Source organism: Hemitrygon akajei, unplaced genomic scaffold (assembly GCF_048418815.1).
Source record: "Hemitrygon akajei unplaced genomic scaffold, sHemAka1.3 Scf000041, whole genome shotgun sequence".
Lineage (NCBI taxonomy): Eukaryota > Metazoa > Chordata > Chondrichthyes > Myliobatiformes > Dasyatidae > Hemitrygon > Hemitrygon akajei.
This window is the reverse complement of record NW_027331927.1, coordinates 2,732,758-2,755,769: the sequence shown is the minus strand read 5'-3', so window position 1 is coordinate 2,755,769 and position 23,012 is coordinate 2,732,758. Positions and strand designations below refer to the sequence as shown.

General features: G+C 41.9%; 1 long non-coding RNA gene and 1 other non-coding gene across 3 annotated transcripts in view; one reads left to right on the top strand and one right to left on the bottom strand.

Annotated features, from left to right (window-relative positions):
• LOC140720303 (uncharacterized) overlaps positions 1-23,012 on the top strand; it is a 1,203,583-nt gene that overhangs the window by 329,125 nt on the left and 851,446 nt on the right. The gene's annotated exons all lie outside the window — the stretch shown is intronic.
• Positions 22,248-22,320, bottom strand: trnav-cac (transfer RNA valine (anticodon CAC)). Its single transcript has one exon. It is a non-coding gene; the product is annotated as a tRNA-Val (tRNA).

The window sequence follows — 23,012 nt, the reverse complement described above, 5'->3', positions numbered from 1 at the left end:
GTCAACCTGCTCAGCTGTTTTGAGTGTCCTATGGACTCGGACTCTAAGATCCCTCTAATTCTCCGCACTGCCAAGATTCTGACAATTAATACTATACTCAGTCATTTTATTTGACCTACCAAAATGAACCACGTCGCACTTATCTGGGTTGAACTCCATCTGCCGCTTCTCAACCCAGTTCTGCATCCTATCATCGTCCCGCCGTATCCTCTGACAACCCTCCACACCATCCACAACGCCCCCAACCTTTGTGTCATCGACAAGTTTACTAATCCATCCCTCCACTTTCTCATTCAGGCCATTTACAAAAATCACGAAGAGTAAGGGCCCCAGAACAGATCCCTGAGGCTCTCCGGTGCTGACCGCCCCCATGCAGAATATGAACAGTCTACAACCACTCTTTGCCTTCGGCGGGCAAGCCACGTCTGGTTCCACAAAGCAATGTCCCCGTGGATCCCATTCCTCCTTACTTTCTCAATAAGCCTTACATGGGTTACATCATCAAATGTCTTGCTAAAATCCATATACACTACATCTACTGCTGTTCCTTCATCAACGTGTTTATTCACATCCTCAGAAAATTCAATCAGGCTAGTAAGGCATGACCTGCCCTTGACAAAGCCATGCTGACTATTAATAATCATATTATACCTCTCCAAATGTTCATAAATCGTGCCCTCCAGGATCTTCTCCATCAACTTATCAAATAATGAGGTAAGACTCAATGGTCTATAATTTCCTGGGCTATCTCTACTCCCTTTCTTGAATAAAGGAACAACACCCGCAACTCTCCAATCATCTGGAACCTCTTTCGTCTCCATGGATGATGCAAAGATCATCGCCAGAGGCTCAATAATCTCTCCCCTCACCTCCCACAGATCACTGGGGTACATCTCATCCGGTCCCAAGAACGTATCCAACCCGATGTTTTCCAAAAGCTGCAGCCCATCCTCTTTCTTAATATCTACATGCTCAAGTTTTTCAGTCTGCTGCAAGTTATCACTATAAACACCAAGATCCTTTTCCTTAGTGAATACTGTAGTAAAGTATTCATTAATGACCTTTGCTATTTCCTCCGGTTCCATACATACTTCCCCACTGTCACACTTGATATTTCAGGGTGGAAGGTGAAATATTCTTGGGGAATCTGAAGGGGAATACTTCACTCAGAAGTTCGTGAGAGTGTGGAATGAGCTGCCAGTGGAAGTGGTAGATGTGGGTTCGATTGAGACACTGAAGAGAAATTTGGGTAAGGACATGGATGCGAGGTTTATGCAGGTAGTTGGCAGTAAAAACAAAAACGGGTCGGTATTGACCAGAAGGGCCGAAAGGCTTGTTTCAGTGTTGCTGGGCTTTGTGGCTCTAATAATATTCTGATTTGTTATTTCAACAGTCAGTGCTTTGCTGCTAATGACCGAACGGTAATTTACAGAATGGGTGAAGAGGCTGCCCATTGACTCTTCCTGTGCTCAGTGTTACTGGGACGTCCCATCACTGAGCAGATATTGTCTTCTCCATTCCCTTTCACTAAGTCTGTCACTCAACACGTTCCATGTTTACAGGAAATCACAGAACTCACAGAGAAGGAAACCGCGACAGAGGATTCCCCGCACTTCCTCAGACCTGGTGATGAGTAAAGGCTCCCAGTCCCAGGGAGTGATGTGGGAATCCTTTGTGGAAATGAGGAATAAGTTAGCAAAGTTGGACAAAATGCTGAAAGTAGTTCTGAAGTTCGGTACGGTAAAACAACACACAGAATTGGAAATCACTTTGAAACATCGTTGGCGTAAGAAAGTACGTCAACAAAGTTCGGCCCATAATGTTGTGCTGAACCAAAGAAATTAGCAACCAAATGGCCACTAAACTGATTCTTTGTGCCAGCATAATATCCACCTCTCTCCATTTTCCTCACATTCATGCGCCTGTCTTTCTTTCTTTAAATGTTTTTATTAATTTTAAACAAATAAATGAAACATGAATACAGAGAGTCTGAGAGTACATAATTAATAGGTTAAAATACAAATACAAATAGATAATAATCCATACTCATACCTCCCAAACTCATAGTAATTACGAAAAATGGAGTAAATAAGAAAACAAAAACCAAAAAATGAAGAAACCTAACCAACATGGGCCATTGCATTATGTCAAATATACACAGTAGCGTCAATAACTCCACACCTCCATCCAAATAATTAAGGATAATAAAAGTAAGGTTCAGGGAAAGTCAGTTACCTCAGATGAAAATGTTGAATAAATGGTCTCCAAATTTCTTCAAATTTAACTGAAGAGTCAAAGATAACACTTCTAATTTTTTTTTCTAAGCTCAAACAAAAGATAGTTTGAGAATACCACTGAAATATAGTTGGAGAATTAATTTCTTTCCAGTTCAATAGGATAGATCTTCTAGCCATTAATGTGACAAATGCAATCATCCGCCAGGCTGAGGGGGATAAACAACTATTATCCACAACTGGTAAACCGAAAGTTGCAGTAATAGGTTGCAATTTGATACTCAGAACTGTTGAAATAATACCAAAAATATCTTTCCAATAATTTTGCAAGCAAGGGCAAGACCAAAACATGTGGGTCAATGAAGCAACTTCAGAATGGCATCTGTCACAGGTTGGATTAACACAAGAATAAAATCGAGCAAGTTTATCCTTGGACATGTGAGCCCTATGTACAACCTTAAATTGTATTAGGGCATATTTAGCACAAATAGAGGAAGAATTGACTAATTGTAAAATTTTCTTCCACTGCTCAGTGGGCATAAGACAATGAAGTTCTTTTTCCCATTCCTTCTTATTTTTTTCTGATACTTCTGGCTGTATTTTCATGATCATATTATATAGGGTGGCTACTAAATCCTTCTCACAAGGATTCAGAGCTAAAAAAAAAGTGTTTATGGTAAATTATATTTATTAGATAGCTGTTCAAAGGACATAAAACTATTATCTAAAAATAGATCACGAAAACATGTTATACCTTTTATTTTCCATAATACAAAGGCTTGATCCATAGAAGAGGGCCAAAAAAAAGTTAGATATAATAGGGCTTGATAGGACAAACATATTCAGGTTAAAACATTTACGAAATTGGAACCATATTCGCAATGTATGTTTAACTATAGGATTAGTTATTTGTTTATTCAATTTAGATAATGAAAATGGAAGTAAAAATCCTAAAATTGAAAACAATGAAAAGTCTTGTACAGATTTGCATTCCAAATTAACCCATTGTGGGCAAGATGCTATAATCGATTGTTGTGTTCAAAATATTAAATATCGAATATTAACTGCCCAATAGTAAAATCTTTGATTTGGCAAAGCCAAACCACCCTCCTTCTTAGGCTTCTGTAAAATTTTTTTGCTTAGTCTAGGATTTTTATTCTGCCACACATACGAGGATATTTTGGTGTCAATAACATCAAAAAAGATTTAGGAAAAAAAAATAGTAATGGTTGGAATAAATATAAAACATTGGGTAATCCTATCATCTTAATGCCATTAATTCGATCAACCAATGACAAAGATAATGGGGACCACCTACTAACAAGTTGCTTAATTTGGTCAATTAATGGTAAAAAATTTACTTTAAATAAATCCTTATGTTTCTTGGTAATTTTAATGCCTGTTATGAAGGATGAAGAGTTCTGAAGGGCAGAAGGGTGCAGAGTTGCCCATGCCCACCCCCTCCCGGTAGAATCACAAACCGTTCCTGTTGCTATGCTGCTCATGAAAGAGAGAGAGCTGGAAAAGAAAACATGCAAGAACATCTGCTACAGATAAGAGAGAGATAACAGAGGGGAGAGAGACTTGATTCACCGTGTTATGACTTCTGAGAGACTTATGACTTCTGAGAGGGTTATTTATCTTGTACCATTCTGTTCATTAACGTTCCTCAGTGGACAGCCGGAGTGGGCTGGTTTGATGGACACAGCCATTCAAAATTGATTGACAACTGAGACCCCGTGAGTAGGGATAAAAGTCAGGTCTGGAGAGACACCCTTCAGACACACCAGGAGACACACTAGTGGACACTGTTTGAGTGTTGGAATCGACGGGAAGGTGTGGGGCATCGGAGACCGAACCAGGAGGTCGGTCAGTTAAACTCACAGTGTTATAGCAGGGCCGGTGGGGACTTGGGTGTGTCCACTCATGCCAGAGTGACGAGTCCACCACAGAAGAACGGTCTAGCTGAATGACAGAGGGCTCATAACTGAATGGCCACAACGATACGACGGATCAAGAACGCAAAGGAAGGTTTGCCTGACTGTAGCTGGTACATCTCGCTCGCTCTCTCTCTCTACTCTCCAACGATTACAATACAACAACCATATCTACCTCAGCACGTATGAACTGAACTGAACTTTATACTTTTCGATGTCAAATCATTATCCCCTAGACATCGATAGAGCTTGTTTATTATTGCTTATTATTATTCCCACATTTTTAGGTTTATTATTGCTAACGTGTATTATCTATATATTTGCATTATTGGTATTGATTTGCTTATTTTACTAATAAACACTTTTGAATATAGTACCACCAGACTGCAACGGATTCTTCTTTCTCTTCTGGTCAGACACCCAGTTACGAGGTACGTAACATACCCAAATAAGTAAAATGATCTGTGACAACTTTAAATGGTAAATGTTTATAAATTGGAACTTGCATATTTAATGGTAATAATTCACTCTTATTAAAATTCAGTTTGTAACCAGAAAAACTACTGAACTGAGCAAGCAAGGACGAAATAGCCGGAATGGATCTCTCAGGGTCGGATATGTATAGTAACAAATCATCAGCATATGATGATAACTTATACGTTCCTTCCCCACGAGTAATACCCAAAATATTAGGTGATTCACGAATAGCTATAGCTAAAGATTCCAAAACAATGTCAAATAGTTAAAGGACAGCCTTGCCTTGTACCACGGAATTACTGAAAAAAGGAGATCTTTGATTATTGGTAAAGACCGAAGCCAAGGGTTTATAGTATATTATTTTAATCCATGATATAAATTTCGAACTAAAATTAAAATGCTGCAACGTATTAAATAAATACGGCGATTCAACTCTATCAAACGCTTTTTCAGCATCTAAGGAAATAACACATTCTGGTATTTTGGATGAAGGAGTATAAATAATATTAATTGTCAGATATTAAAAGATGAATAACGGTTTTTAATAAATCCAGTCTGATCTTCAGAGATAATTCGAGGTAATATATTTTCTAATCTAGTGGCCAAAACTTTGCTAAAAATCTTAGAGTCCGTATTCAGCAAGGATATGGGCCGATAGGATACACGTTCAGTGGGGTCTTTATCTTTTTTAAGAATTAAAGAGATAGAGACATCATAAAAAGATTGTGGCAATTTACATAAAATTAACACATCCTTAAAAATTTTACAAAGCCAAGGGGAGAGTACAGAGAAAAAGGATTTAAAAAAAATCTGCAGTATAACCATCCGGACCAGGGGCTTTACCTGAATTCATTGAAAAAATCGCCTCTTTTATTTCGATTTCCGTGATAGGTGCATCTAGAAATACATTATATTCTGTTGTTAAATTGGGGATACTCAATTTTCTTTTAAAAATCATCCATTATAGAAGAATCTTCAACAAATTCTGATTGATATAAAGAATTGTAAAAATCTTGAAAGGCTTTATTTATCTTTTTAGGATCAATCGTCAATGAACCATCTCATTTACAAATCTTAGTAATTTGACGTTTAACCGAAGCAGTTTTCAATTGATTAGCCAATAGTTTGCCAGATTTATCTCCATGTACATAGAACTGGTTTCTAGATTTAATTAACTGATTTTCACTCGAAGAGGATAATAACAAACTATGCTCCATCTGAAGTTCAACTCTTTCTTTATAAAGTTCGTTGCTGGGGGTCACTGAATAAATCTTATCAATTGCTTTAATTTTATCAACCAATGTTGATATTTCAAAATTAGTTCGTTTCCTAACTCCAGCAGCGTATGAAATGATCTGTCCACGAATAAATGCTTTAAAAGTGTCCCACAAAGATCCACTAGAGATCTCTGCAGTAGAATCTGTTGAGAAACACAAATCAATTTGTTGTTTAATAAAATTAAGAAAGTCTGAGTCCTGCAATAAAAGAGTTGAAAATCCAAGATTTAGCGATAGAAGATGAATCCATTCTCTTAATAGATAGCTTCAAAGGGACATGGTCAGAAATGGTAATATAATCATATTTACAATCAATAACATCGGTAAGTAAACGATGATCAATAAAGAAGTAGTCAATTCTTGAATAATTATGATAAACATGAGAAAAGTATGAAAATTCTTTGTCTTTGGGGTGTAAAAAACGCCAAATTTCGGAAATTGCTTAATCAATCATAAAGGAATTAATAAGAGAGGCCGATTTATTCGGAAGAGCTTGGGTGGGCTTAGATCTATCTATCGAAGGGATTAAGCAGCAGTTAAAATCCCCACCCGTCATCAGCATGTACTGATTCAAATTAGGAAAGGATGTAAATAGACACTTGAAAATTAAGGACAATCAGCGTTTGGAGTATAAACATTAACTAAAACAACTTTTTGATTAAAAAGTAAACCAGTAATAAGCAAAAATCTACCTTGTGGGTCCGAAATTGTTTCATAGTGTATAAAGGAGGTTGAAGAATCTATAAACATGGAAACGCCTCTTACTTTGGCTTGGGAATTCGAGTGATACTGTCTACCTTCCAAAACCTGAAAAAAAGTTCACGATCCACCTTCCTCACATGAGTCTCTTGTACAAAGACAATATTAGCGTTCATTCTGTGGAACACTTTGAATATTTTTTCCGTTTGATCGGATGATTTAAACCATTAGTATTCCAAGAAACAAAATGAATAATCTTATCCATATTGCCAATATTTATTACAATTAACACATAAGGTTAAAAAAAAGATGAACTCATGAATCCGGAAGAGGGAAGTAAGTTCAAGGAGGAACCGGAACCTCAGACACTGCAACCATTTTTGTAGTTTCGAGTCAGCCCATGAAGTACAACTAAGCGTGAAGCAAGCAAAAAGAAAGATCCCCCTCCCTCCACCCTCAAAACCCCAGGAAAAAAAGCCAAAAAGAGGTAAGCAGGCAATCTAATACTAAATTTATCCCCATGTCTCAAGACGGCAACTCAAACACAAAAGTAAAAAAAAAGACACAAACCACCCATATTTTAAGAAAGGGTTAGTATAACAAAGATTAAACTATAAAATTATTATTCTATATATAAAAAAAAGATTTAAAAAAAGAAAAAAATTAAAACGTTAAAACTCATAAATGAATAATATTGTATTTGTGTTTTAAAAGAAAGTCCATAAACTCATTCAGACACATCAAAACGTATGTGACGTATCCCAGCACTAAGGTCTTTGGGGAAAAGAAACGACATCTTGGAAAAGTTTTTTATTTATAAAAAAACCTTAATATTTAAACATTCAAAGTATAAAAAAGTGTATATAAACTTTAAAGAAAAACCTAATGAATTACTTTCAGAACTAACAGAATAATAATATTAAAAGAACGAACTCAGGATAAACCAAAAAAAACGGACCTTTACCGTTGGTAAGAAATACACTGTTAACCATCACGTAGAATATCATCAAATTATAAAAGATCCGGATCTATAGACTAATTATTACATTAGTCAACCCGTAGTAAAAGAAAAGTACTATTCTTCAAGGAATCTTTGAGCATCCGCTGGAGATTTGAACAGCCGATAGGTCCCATCTTTGAGAGTAACTCTCAGTTGTGCTGGAAATAACAGCGTTTGCTTGTAGCCGTCCTGATGAATTTCCGACATAACCGATTTAAAAGCCATTCTTGCCCATAAAACTTCCCTAAAATATGAACCACATTCTGATTTAATTAGAAAGCGAATGTGGATCATCTGTACATGATTTAAGAAAATCAATTTGAAAAGGAATAAATCGTGTGCTTATTTATTAGTTTTCATAGAAGGTACTCAAATATTTAGGCGTTGATCTCTGACTTCTGTAAGGGCTGATTTCCGTAACCAGGCATATCGCGGGGTAACATCGAATATAATGTCTACAGGATCGGGAATGGAAGATCGCTTTCTATTGCTGAGGGGTGGCTGGTCAACTGAGGAGGTTCCGGTACAGCTGTGTGGCACTGCCAATCACGAAATAAATGGAACGACACAACGTAAGCTAAAATAACACAGGATCTTTTGAAAGGTTATGTAACGCCTTTCCAAAATTCGTATTCTTGTACTAATTATTGAGAAGGAATATTTTCTATTCTCAATATCTGCTGAAGTTTTTGGAGGCCGTTGTGCAGCATTCGAAACGTTTTTGCCCCTCTTTTTCGCTGTTTCAGATGATACAGCTTGGCAGATCTGGAAATATGGAATAAGGATGTTATTGACCGTAGCTCTCTGCTGCTTTACTGAGATCCAATGTTGATTGCAAATAGTCTGGTCTCTTTATCATTGAAATGACGCTTGTCCTAATTCAATACAGTGTTCCATCCGGCCCATTCCATGCATTCATACATTCTATTCCTACCTCGAGCTAATTCTTATCAGATACGAATGTGACACTTTCAGTTACCAACATCGGGATGTTTTAAATGATAATTTTTATTTAATTATCAAAATAAAAGCGCGGATCTTCTACAAAATGTTGCCTGTTGTAAGACGTGTGCGAGCTGGAACTGAGTTCTACTGAGGGGAGAAAGCCTTAGGTGAACTTACATTTCTCCTGATCAATTCCCGGATAAGCGTCCAAGGAGACAGTATCAACGTTTTCAACTCTGCCCTGAAGTTAGTTTGGGTGGCTGCATAAATACACGTGTTTGTACAGGAACTCATGTTCGTGAGCAGAGCCCCGGTTTGAGCAGCGATATATCGGGCAGAGTTATAGTCGCGATCAAAATACATGTTTAGGCTGGCGATAAAATCGGTCACTGCCGACGGCAGCCAAAATAGCATAAAGCTGCCCGATACACAGAACAGTAATATGATGCCCTTTTTCCTGTTCTCCATTTCCGGGTCACGTTCAATCTTACTCTTATGGGTTCGGAAGCTCCTCCGGGATTTGCTGGCCACAAAGATATGCCTGGCCGTCAAGATATGCCTGGCCGTCATCCCATTAAACAGACTTATTAAACCGGATGCGCACAGGTTTTGAAATGATTTGAATCTGCTGAGCCCGACAAACGTTGGAGAGTTGAAGATGTCCAATTTCGGGCGAATACCCCACGAAATATTTCCAATTATTCGTTGAGGCTGAAATGCAAACAAGAAGGGTATATTCTCCAGGCAAAGCCCCGCCAGTATTACTGCTGCCAGGATCCTGGCTGTCTTCACTCTGCAGTATTTTGTTTTAAACTTCTGACAACATATGGCAACATATCGATCACAGGTGAAGGCCACCGTGTACCGCCGTGATAGTTCCAGAGTGACCGCCAGCACGTAGATCGTGGCTTTAAGGACTTCCGTATAATGCAGAAATGAACTTGACAGGCGGAGTATTAAAATCTCATAGACAAGGACATTGATGAGAATGACCGATAGATCTGACACAGCCATCATCGTCATGTAGGCAGAGATGCATTTGGAAAACCGCATTTTCCCCGGGACAGAATAATAATTGTTAACAAATTGGCTGCAACAGAAAAAAAAACAACAACAGATAAAAACTGAGAGTGAGCATAGGCAGGACGGAAAGGCACTTCGCAGTGTGATCTTCACCAGCTGGAAACGGGCTGAGAAACAGCACGTGTAATTTACTGGGAGCCTGGGTAATGTGCCGCCCTGCAGGAGGGTAAACCAGGTTACCATTGCATGGTGAATGGTAGGTTGTTAGGTGCTCCGCATAAAAGAAACGGAGCTGTAAATACAGATCCGTCATTCATTTAAAGTAAAACACTGGGTAAACCGGGTGGCACAGAGATCATTTTGCACATCGTCCATCACAAATCAGGACTCTGAGCACTGGGGTTGAGTTATTCAGTGGAACTTGTACAATACGTAATTGAAGCCGAATTCGTAGTATTGTTTAAATTTCTACTCACTTTAGTACGGGAATTATATCAAAATTTGCGACAGTTCAAAATATTTACAAGGATATTGATAGGAATGAGAAATCTTTGTATACATTAGGGGTATAATTCGTGTGAATGCATTTCAGCCTTTTCCTCTCAGGTTGTGTGAAAGTATTTTGACCGATCATAGGATTCGCGTGAAAGTTGAAATGCTTCGGGGGTAATCTGAGAGAGGTTATTCACTCAGAGGTTGCTGCGAGTGCGGAAACAGCTCCCTGCGGAGCGGACGGTGCGGGATCTGTTGTTCCACGTAAGATAAGTTTGTAAAGGGCCAAGGTGGGAGGGAGGTAGAGGAATATTAATCAGGTGCCAGTAGATAGGACCACAGAGGTTCAGGTCGTCATGGCGGGCCGATTGGCCGCTTTTTGTGTTGTAGTACACTTTTATTCTCTGACAGGCACGATGAAAAATACATTACCTCCTGAGCGAAACACTTCTGCTATTTCAGCGATGGCATCCCTCCGTTCCCTTTGCACCGGTCATGAGGAGACGGCATCCTGTGTCCAGAGGAAAGTCTCCTCACCGGCCGTGTGGACAGGGAACGATGCAGCGCCTATTGAGCAGCTTGTATAATGGACACATTGCGGCGTATCTTCTGATCATACTTCATAAAAAATAACAATATCCTGCCGAAGGCCAGTAGCTGTCTGACAATGTATTAATACGACTTACCGGGTAAACCAAACACCGCTAGAACAGGGTAACAAACGTCTTTCACCTGTAGGATCGCCGGTCGACTCATGTTCGATTGCTTGAATTATCTCCCGTTGTGCAGTTCACATCAGCGTGTGACTCGGACCGCGACACCCTGCTAATTGATAGGGAACACGAATTCTCCGTCACGGGTAGGCGGGTTGTGCAATGAATGACGTTACTTACAGCCAATGAACAAACAAGGGTTGATGTTCCGTTCCGGTGTCACCTGTTCCCCAGCTGATGGACTGAGCAGCTGGATCATGAAGCTCCTTCATTCAGATTCCACAACAGAACACCCCCCCCCCCCGAGGGAGTGACGTCAGCGCTCCCCTCGCCCGCGGAGAGCATCGCTCCTGGAGGGTCCTTTCGTTGTCCCACAGTAACTCAGTGAAGAGGTCCCGCTCCGTTCCGTAACTGCATTTGTTACACAGCGTTCTGCTGATTCCCACTGACAATAACATTACTGATGCTGCGCTTGCCTTTACTTTTCACAGAATAATCCTTCAATAACCTTTCTCATTGTGCATCCAGTCTAATGTCAACCCGTCAGTCTTTGTCTAACCTTACAGGCTGTGATTCCTTCCTGAATGTGACGTCATTGAAACCAAACAATTGATGCAGCAACCCGGCAATGGGGTAGTGACGCGACTCTAACGTCACTGATGATATATTATGTTATAGTTGGTGGAGAGTCACTGTTATATATGATATGCTTATGAGAATGATTCCGGGAAGGACTGGACTGGCATATGGAGAGCGTTCGGCAGCTTTGGGTGTGTATTCACTGGAATTTAGAAGTATACACTGGGATCTCACTGAAACCTAACGTATTTTGAATTGACTAGATAGGGTGGATGTGGAGGGGATGTTTCCTATAGTGGGGGCACCCAGACGAGGGCACATCCTCAAAATTGATGGACCACCTTTTGGAACAGAGACAAAGGGGATTTTCTTTATCTGGAGAATAGTGCCTCTGTGGAGAGCTCAGCCACAGACTGAGGTGGAGGCCAAGTCCGTGGGTATATTTTAGACAGAAGTTGACCGTTTCCTGATAGACCAGGGCAACGAAGGATGTGGTGAGAAGGAAGATTTATAGAGTTCTGTGGAATCCGGGTTCAGCCATGATGTAATGGAGAAGCAGACACGATGGGCTGAAGGGCCTAATTATGCTGATGGTCTTATGGTCTAATGATCGCGTCAGAGTGAAATATCGAAACTGTCCAATACTCAAGTCCAATTTAAAGCCGAAGTTCAGATATATTTGTATTGATCTGTACACATGTAAGCAGCGAAACGAAACAGTGACCAAGGTGCAAAACACAGAACATATATCACATACAGCACATAAAATAATATCAAAGCATTACAATAATATTAACAGGTAGAATATGCTGTAGATATACAAGTTGACATAAAGTTCATATACGACAGGTAGTTTTGTTGCGGATACATCGCAGGAGCAGCAGACAGAACAAATCAGGCCGACTCAGAGAATCGTTTCAGCCTAAAGGACTTTATTTATACGTGATATCACGGAGAGCCTCTTTACCTAAGAGCGGTGCTTGTAGGTTCTGTTTGTCTTGCAGACCCTCTTCATTATATAGACACAGATTACGTGACTGAAAGCACTTAACAAGAGCATTGCTTGACTTCGAACGGAGGACTAAATTTGAACGAACATCGTGACTTTGATCTTAGAACTAGATTGCAACAAACAAGAGCTTTACGTAAATGCGGGGTCACAGCATCTTCCTTGTAAGGACTTTAGCTGAATTCCAAGACTTGCAAAGACCTTAGCTAAATTTGAAGAGCAGTCACAAGCGATTAGGGTAACCCCTACATATCCAAAGAGTCTTAAATTCTTCCATAATTCCCTCGTTATTGATCCTTTCAGATCAGCACTCCTCTTCTTCCTCATAGGAGGTTCATATCCCTCTGGGAAGGGTATTTTTTTTTGCCATGATGTACCTCCTCTGCCCACCAGTTTCGCTTACTGCGCAATTCTCTCACCATCTGGGGTATCATAGGGTCATTTTCAGGCCCGAGTAAGGCTCTTTTCATTAACTGGTCACAATATAATCGTAATGCTCCACATACACAGCACCCAAAAACACATAATATACCGCTATAATTATCCCATGGGTAATCCAGCTTCCCCAGCCAGAAAAAAACATCCCTCTACTATTTCCCACCATTTCGTCCCAAAATTCTTAAGCTGCTTCCCTATCTTCCTAATCTCCTTAATCTTTCCCACTATGTGTTGACTAAGTTCAGTTATGTTTTCTGAGGCATCGGGAATAAAAGTACAACATTCCTGCCCTAACGCGGCTCAAGTCCCTCCTTTTTCAGCTCAGAGCAAGTCCAGGGTCATTATATTTTAGAAGGCTACCATTCCAAGGGCAACTACCTCTGCTGTTAGGTCTTTCACTTGCGTCACTTGCACGTCAGGTAGGGCATCGGCAGTGCCATTGACTAATTTCTCTAGAGCGGTTGCCATATTAATAATTTCTCGCGAATTTCGGGCCACACCATATGAGGGAAATACTATCATCCAAAACCTTTCACTTTCAGTCATCCCTCGCTTACTTCGCCTTCAATAAGGATGTTGCGATATATCTTTTATAGGATGCATGGAAGGCAATATATAGGCCAGATAACAGCAGCTCGTCCAGTTTCCTGGGGACATATTCCCACTTTCGCCTGGCGGCCTTGGAAGCCAAGGACAAGCTCTTTCCCCACATACCCAGTAAGGCCCATTAGGAGTAAGCGGAGGAGGACCCACTCTCCGTTCAGTACAAGAACTACGACCCCAAAATCTCCCATCTACCCCCGCCGTACTGCAATAACAAATTCTATTCACAGTTTTCTGTGTATTTACTAACTCGAAGGAGCGCATTCTTTTTCCCTCCGTCGGGTAGGGTGGTACCATCCACAATCCCCTTCGCTGACATCACAGTCCTTCTGCCAATCTCTCTCTAAAGCTGGAATAGGATGTGTCAAATAGTTTCATAAGTTGCACAGAAAGCTTTTCGCTTCCGTTCATGGGGACCCCTTCCAGGGATGGGCGGCATGCTGAGATATCTTTACACACACCCAACAAGAGTCCAACTCTTCACCTTAATGACTGGCATAAGTGTGACATAAAGACAAAGAGGTATTTCTGGACAAAGCCACACTAACTCCCCGCAGTATCAGTCCCCATAAATGCGTCTGGCTTGTCAGCTCCATGCATTCTTGCCTTCCAACACCTGGTGCCGTTTGCACCTAGTAGCGTGAATCCATTCTCCGTTCCCCTCAACCTTCACCGCGGTTCGGGTTATTATCAGCACTGTGTAAGGGACCTTCCACCTAGGAGAAAGACAGAGCTTTTTTAGCTCCTTTACATATACCCCATCACCGGGTTGGGAAGGATGCATAATCTCGCTTCCCACTGCGCCTGTCGCACTCTCTCATACAGGTCAGCTGCCGTTTTGGACAATGCTTGCGCATGCGCTGGGGTCTGTTCATCATTCCAGATCCGGGCCAGTCTCTCGGTGGTGACAGGGTATAGACAAAGTGAATGAAAGCAGGCTTTTTCCACTGAGGCCAGGGGAGAAAAAAAAAACAGAGGTCATGGGTTAAGGGTGAAGGGGGAAAGTTTAAAGGGAACGTGGGTGGGAGTTTCTTCACACAGAGAGTGGTGGAAGTGTGGAATGAGCTGCCAGATGAAGTGGTGAATGTGGGCTCACTTTTAACTTTTAAGAAAAACATGGACAGGTATGTGGATGAGAGGGGCTTGGAGGAACAAGGCCCAGGTGCAGGTCAGTGGAACTAGGCAGAAAAATGGCTCGGCACAGCCAAACAGGGCCAAAAGGCCTGTTTCTGTGCTGCAATGTTCGATGGTTTGTAAATCTCACAGATTTGTTCTCGACGACTGAGGAATGCAGCCGGCCTTTTTAACGGGTTAGGGGCTTCAACCACAATATCCGGGTCCTCAGAGGGAGTCCAGGGTTTGAGTATGGGTACGTATCCAATCATGATTTTTGGCGCTTGCAGTATCTGCGAGTCTGGCACAAGCTGAGATTCCCCGCCACGGCGCGTTCGCAAGCGCGTGCTGACTTGAGATCCAGTCGCCCCATCCCTTCCACCCGCTGTCTCAACCTCTGTCCTGTCCCCCTACAGCTCCTGCCCCTGCTCCTCCTTCTCTTTCAGTTTGGGTGAGTTGGTGCTTCTTGGCCACATCCATCTATTTTTTAAAACATCCAATCATGCTCAAAATCCCAATTAGGGTCCCCATTCCCGTTAACCATTACTTCCCACTAACTCTGAATCAGGGGGATCTTAAATCTGCCCGCATAGCGCCAGCCTCCTTGAGACCACCCGTAGAGACCACTGCTAAAGGTTACAGCCTACCGGTTATCCCCGGTTCCTCTTACTACGGTGTCCGCTGGCGACCCTGGGGGCACCAGAGTGTTTCTTACCTTCTGCCGGGTCTTTTTCACAGTCTTCATTCGTTTTTCCACCTTCTCTCTTGCTTTCAAGGTCTTTCCTTGCGTTCCCAGCCGTCGACGTTTCGCCGCAGGAGCAGCCGAAGACGCTCGACTGCTGGCACTTCCCATTTTCCGCAAAAGAGAGTAACTATACCGAGCGCTCGTATTATGCCACACGGAATCTTACCGAGAGCGCTCACCGGTGTGTTTCCTCTGTCTTTCCACAGGTCTCTGAGTTCGGTTATGGAATTGATCGGTAGCTACCTTGGTACCAATACGAGCACCCCTTGCCGTCCCCTTTCAGCTAGGACTCAGGGCACCAGTCTCCCCCTTTCAGCTAGCAGACTGATTTCCCTTCCCAACTTGGTCGGCGCCTTTTAGTCTTGCTTTTCCTTTTCCGCTTAGGGTTCCTTTTCTGGATCCCGCTCTTCCAGCCTCCCCCTTTCAGCCAGGAGACTAAAATGAGGATCCCATCCACGTCGCCAATCTGTTGCAGATAAATCTCTGGAGCAGCAGACAGAACAAATCAGGCAGACTCAGAGAAATGCTTCAGACTAAAGGACTTTATTATACATGATATCACAGAGAGCCTCTGCACCTGGGAGCGGTGTGTAGGGGCTCTGCTTAGCTTGTAGTAACGCTTCATTATATAGACACAGAGTATGTAACTAAAAACACTTAACAAGAACATTGCTTGACTTTGAACTTAGACCTAGATCACAATATTTTGGCTGCATTCCTCCCGGCGCTGCAAACTCCTTCTTGCTGATTTTAGCTAAATCTCAGGAACATTCACAATCCCTATATATCCAAAGAGTCTTAAATTCTTCGATAGTGTGTTTGTAAAAGTTACTGCACTAATGAAAGAATTTCCCATTCGGGATCACTAATAATAGGGATCCGTTAGTCTCGTAAGACGATGGATTTGCGCCTTAGAAGGTTTTTCCGGGGCGCAAGCCTCGGCAGGTTTGTATGAGAGACCGACAGATGCCTAGGCCGCAAGCCTTCCCCTCTCCACGCCACCGATGTTGTCCACACGAAGGGCACAAGGACCCAAGCAGCTTGGCACCGGTGTCGTCAGAGAGCAATGTGTTGTTAAGTGCCTTGCTCAAGGACACAGACACAAACACACAAACCCTTCAGGTTTCTAGTCCGATGCCTTATCCACTAGGCCACGCGGGATCACTGAAGTATTATTATTATTATTATTATTATTATTATTATTATTATTATTATTATTATTATTATTATTATTATTATTATTATTATTATTATTATTATTATTATTATTATTGTTGTTGTTGTTGTTGTTGTTGTTATTATTATAATTATTATTATCTGCAATTACGCTGTATTAAGTGCGAAGACACGTTTTTGCAGGTTGAATTAATTTACTAACGTGCCACAACTGAATTAAAACGAAACATGTCAATAAATGTATTTTCAGCTGTACTAAGCAAATGGCAGGCTCTTCCCTATTGACATCAATCTACCTGGGTTGAGGGGTTGTACAGCTTTAAGTTGCTCGGCATAAACATCACCGGGGAACTCACGTGGTCTGTACATACCGGCTGTGCGCCTCTTTCACCTCAGACGGTTGGAGAAATTTGGCGTGGGCCCCAGATCCTAAGAACTTTCATTAGAGGCACATTTGAGAGCATCCAGACTGGCTGCATCACTGGCACTTTTGGGAACTGTACTTCCCTCAATCGCAGGACCCTGCAGAGAGCGCTGCGGAAAGTCCAGCACATCTATAGATGTGTACTTCTCACTATCTAGGACACTTACAGAGACAACTGTGTACAAAGCGTCCGAAAGACCATTCCAGACCCGAGTCAACCCAATCACAAACTGATCCAGCTTCTACCATCCGGGAAACGGTACAGCAGCTTAAAAGCCAGGACGCACGGGCTCCAGGACAGCTTCTTCCACCAGGACATCTGACTGTTAATTTACGCTAACACAACTGTATATCTATGTTGTATTAACTATAGCGTTGTACATATATTTATTATAACTTACTATAAAGTTGCGCATTGTACATTTAGACCGAGATATAACGAAAGGATTTTTGCTCCTTGTGTATGTGAAGAGTGTAATAAAGTTAAGTCAGTCTAATAAAGAATATTTAATTTTATACCTCCGTTTTAAAATGCTTGATTCATGGGAAATTTGTCATATTTTACAATGTAGCTGTGTTTGGATATAAAGTAGTTAAAACTGGACCAGGAGATTTGCACACCTGCCCACCGCTCATTGCACAACTGAAAACACTTACAAGTTCTCGGGTTTAAACTGTACGGAATCGATACTTCTAACTCAGCACGATCAGAGCGTCTGAGGTGCCTATGAAAGATAGTTCCATTCTCCTGTAGTTGGGGCATATCGCCCGAGGGCTTCCTTATCCATGCCCAGGAATTCTGGTAACCATGGCAGCCAAGGAAAATAGAACTGGAATATGAAAACAAACGTGTGAATCATAAGCAGGGGTTGCAAGTGATCGGAAAGAAACTCATAGCAATAAAACACAAATGGCTGAAGAGCTGACCGCAAAGTTAAGGCGATGAACTGCTAATCCGTTGTGTTTTACACGCGTGGGTTCGAATCCAATCCTAGTCGAGGCAGGTTTATCTGGGGGATGAAATATTGAAGTTATCACTTATTAGAATTCCGAGCCTCCACCTTTTGTCACATAGAGTGCTTGGCTGGGAATCATGAAAATCAACGTTTTTCTATTAACGTTTGTTAATAATTTGGCCATAATACCAGACGATATAGATGCAGAATTCAGCCATTCCGTCCGTTCCATCATGGCTGATATATTTTCTCTCAATGCCATTCTCCTGCCTTCTCGCCGTCACCTCTGACACGCCTCATAATCAAATACGTGTCTATCTCCGCTTAGGAATAGGATTCGAGAGGTAATGTTACAGCTTTATAAGGCCCTGGTCTGACCCCACTTGGAGTACTGTACACAGTTCTGGTCACCTCACTACACGAAGGATGCTGAAACTATTGAAAGGGTGCAGAGGAGATTTACAAGGATGTTGCCTGAATGGGAGTGTATGCCTTATGAGAATAGGTTGAGTGAACTCGGCAATTTCTCCTTGGAGCGATGCAGCATGACAGGTAACCTGATAGAGGTGTATAAGAGGATGAGAGGCATTGATCATGTGGATAGTCAGAGGCTCTTTTCCAGGGCTGAAATGGCTAGCACGAGAGGGCACAGTTTCCAGGTGCTTGGGAGTAGGGGCAAAGGAGATGTCAGGTTTAGGGGGGTTTTTTTCGCAGAGAGTGGTGAGTACGTGGAATGGGTTGCCGGCGACGATGGTGGAGGTGGATATAAAAGGATATTTTAACAGACTCCTGGACAGGTACATGAAGCTTAGAAAAATGGAGGGCTATATATAGCCACAGGTAATTTCTAAATTATACACATGTTCGGCTCAGTTGTGTGGGCCGATGGGCCTGTATAATGCTGTGGGATTTCTATGTTTCTAAAATATTACCAACTGAGTTGACTCCACAGATATCCCCGCAATGAAATCCACATATCGATAGCCTTCTGGTGACACAACTTCCTCCTCATCCCTGTCCTAAAGGGCGTCCCAATATTCTGAGGTTGTGCTCTGTTGTCTCTAAACTCACCCACAATTGGAATCATCCTTCCCATGTCCAGTCTACCTGGGCCTTTCAGTATTTGATAATTTTCAAAGAAAACCCTGACTCCTTTTTCTAATCTCCAACGAGTACAGGGGCAGAGTCATAAAACGATCCTCATACATTAAAGCTTTCGTTCCGGGATCTTTCTCGTCACCGTCCTCTGGACCCTTTCCAATGCCAGGGCATCCGTTCTTAAATAAGGGACACAGACTGTTCATCTTGTTCCAGGCGCGGTCTGACCAATGCATTATAGAGACTCAACATTACAGCCTCACTCTTGTACTCTGGTTCTCTCCAAATGAATGTTGGCATTGCATTTGTCGTCCTTACTACCAACTCAGCCTGTGTTTACCCTTTCGACAATCCTGCACAGGGTCTCGCAGTTGTCTTTGCACCTTCGATATTTGAATTTATTTCCCATTTAGAATCTTGTCTACGCTTTCAACAAAGTGTACACTCGGACCTTCTTATCCGCGGATTCAACCAACCGTGGATCGAGAAAACCCAGAAGTTCTCTCTCCGGGACTCGTTGTTTGAGCATGTACAGACTATTTTTCTTGTCATTATTCCCTAAGCAATGCAGTATACCAACTATTTACATTGTATTAGGTATGAAAATTAATCTAGAGAGGATTTTAAAGTACAGGCAGTTCCTGGGTTATGAGGGAGTTCCGTTCTTGAGACCGTTTTTAAAACGGATTTGAAGTCGGAACAGGCATATCGGTTTATTTAGCGTCAGTTAGTCAAACGTTTGTTTTAGTATATAGTATATATTTTACCTTTCTATGCATATAGAACACCTAAGAAATGTTATATTTTAAATTCATCAGTCCGTAGGACTTGATTCCAAAATGCATCAGGCTTGTTTAGATGTTCCTTCTGAAACGTCTGACGCTGAATTTTGTGGTGAGGACGCAGGACAGGTTTTCCTCTGATGACTCTTCCATGACGGTTATATTTGTGCAGGTGTCGCTGCAGAGTAGAACAGTGCGGCACCACTCCAGAGGCTGCTCCATCTTCCTGAAGGTCTCTTGTAGTCAAACGGGGGTTTTGTTTTGCCTTTCTAGCAATCCTACGAGCAGTTCTCTCGGAAAGTTTTCTTGGTCTTCCAGACCGCTCCTGTTAACTGACATTTATTAATTACATTACGAACTGAGGAAACGGCTACCTGAAAACTCTTTGCTATCTTCTTATAGCCTTCTCTTGTTTTGGGGCATCATTTATTTATTTTCTTATCAGCTGCCAGGAGGAGCCCATGGCTGCTGATTGTTGGGACAAGGTTTGAGGAGTCAGGGTATTTATGAAGCTTTGAAATTTGCATCCCCTGGCCTTTCCTAACGACGACAGTAAACACGCCAGAGCCCTCACAAGCTCATAAAGGTCTGAGACACTGGTAAAGGTTATCTGAGACCTCAAATCTCTTGGGGTGCCCAAGCTTTTGCTTGGTGCTCCTTTTATTTTCTTTCACTCTGAAATTGTACAAAACGAAAATAATACACTAATCTTGTTTAAAATGGAGAAAAAGAATGTTTCATCTTTAACTTTATGATTTGGAGATGAGTTCGGCTTCTACTCACTGAACTATTCACAGAAACAGAAACTTTGACCAGGGCTGCCCGAACATTTGCATGTCACTGTACATGAGGCGGTGGAATAGCGGCACAAGATCCGGACCGAAGAAGCACAAAATCTCAAATGTTGCCATGGAATTTTACACGCAAACTCGTGACTGCTGAGCAGGACAAATTACCACTGTCAATACACCATCCATCTGCTCCTTAACGTCCAATGGCGAGGTGTAATTTTTCAACTGGACTCCACTGATATCCCAGGATATATTTTCACTGATCACTTTCAGTGGGATACATTTCAAATATTTCACATCACTGTGGGGATCCTGGAGTAAAGCATCTCTGGTCATTACGTTGCCGAAATCTTAAACAATAAAATTGTGGCCGGTTTGATTAGAATGATTAGCTGTAAGGTTTTATAAGGTGATATAGTTAAGAGTGTAACTGGGGAAAGATGGGAGGTATTTTGGAGTAACACTACACGTTGAGTCAGGGGCAGAGCGTATTCCGAGATAAGTATTAATTGCTGACGTTCACGTTGCGGAAGAACCTCCACGGCCAGTTACTCACCCTTATGCAGGAGTGGGATATTTCGCCCGTGTTTTAATTTTCCATGGAATCACAACAACTTCGATATATTGAAAAGGGCCGTGATCCCAACTCTGTACCGATATGCGATCTCCCACCGTCACCTCGTTTCAAAACTAAACAGTATCCAGTTTTCCTGTTCTACATTACCGTTATTATACAGGAAGGTTTTAACCATACTTTTCGACATTCCCGCAGAACTGCGATGTCAGCGTTGTGATCAGTCCTTCCTCCCTGGTCCTTTAACTGGAATGGAATGTGCGATACCAATGGTAAGACACTTGGCTTCTGTCTGCGCTGCAATATCATCGGAAGATCGCTGGTTCGAGACCTGAAAATATTAGGTGTTGATGTTACCAACTGTTTCCACCGCGGCTTAAACTGTACGAAGCACAAATATTTGCGCGGCTGACGTGGGGTGGCTGTGGTGCTGCTCGCGACAGAGCAAACAAAGAGAAGCAGAGAGATTGAATGCGTGTGTGTGTGTGTGTGAGAGAGAGAGAGAGAGAGAGAGAGAGAGAGAGAGAGAGAGAGAGAGAGAGAGAGAGAGAGGGAGAGAGAGAGAGGAGAGAGAGAGAGAGAGAGAGAGAGAGAGAGAGAGAGAGAGAGAGAGAGAGAGAGAGAGAGAGAGAGAGAGAGAGAGAGAGAGAGGCAGACGGAATGGTGGAACCTAGAAGACTGTGGTGGAGAATTTGACCAGAGAGACTGTATGGTGGGACTAGGAAGGAGTGGAATACAGGAGGAGGAAAAAGAAAGCGATTTAACATTTTAAAGTAGTTTTGAAATTTTGCAGCACACGGTTATTCTTCCTGATGTTTGTCTGGATGGGAACATTTGAGATGCGAGCTCCGTTGAAACCACAGTGCATCCTCATGCGACAATACATGGCAATGGGTTTGAAGGCTGGTTCTCCCGTTACGCAATGTACGTTATCTACGAACCTCCTTAGGTTTAAATCCGTTTATATTCTCCTGGAAATTATATATAATTTCTATTAATTCTTCTTTCTTTAATTTACCTTTGCCAGGTTTGAAATACAATGCGCTACTGCTAGAAAAGCGAATGTTCATTATATTTACACCTGGATGCCCATGACAGTAAACTTGAACACAAACTGAAAAATTGAGTCTCAAGTTCATTTGAAGCACTGAAGCCCAAAGAATGTTTCTGCCCGGGATTGAACTGGGGACCTTTCGCGTGTGAAGCGAATGTGATAACCACTACACCACAGAAGAGGACATCGGTTAAGGGTGAAGGGCGACAGTTTAAAGGGATCATTGGGAGGGGGGGTTCTTCACACAAAGAGTGGTGGGAGTGTGGAATGAGCTGCCAGATGAAATAATAAATACGGGCTCACTTTTAACATTTAATTAAACCTTGGATAGGTACATGGATGCGAGGTGTATGGAGGGATATGTGCCAGGTGCAGGTCAATGGGACAAGGCAGAAAAATGGTTCAGCACAGCCAAGAAGGTTCAAAAGGCCTGTTTCTGTGCTGTGATGTTCGATGGTTCTCTGGTTATGCGCCATATACAGAGATATGCATTAACAATTTCCTGTCGAGTGTTGATTAAGGCGCGACATGTGGCAGTCAATTGAACTGTGTTGTATTGAGGTGTAATTAGAGGATGTCTGAAGCATGGCTTCAGGAAAGGTAGAGATCTTTGCTTCACCATTTAGTTAATTGAACTAAGAAGACATGAATGTGGGGGACAATTCTGCCTTAATTCGGCAAAGAAACCATCTGTTCAGACACTTTCAACAACGGAAAGTGAGGCTGCGCGTGTTGAACTAAAGAACCAAGCAGGGAGATTGTTTGTAGCCCTGCGGGCACATGCCTTTTAGTGAATGAGGGAGGATCTCTTGCAACGTTTGTAAACTTACACTCTCCTGCTCAGATCACACTCAAAGGTGCATCGATTCGTAG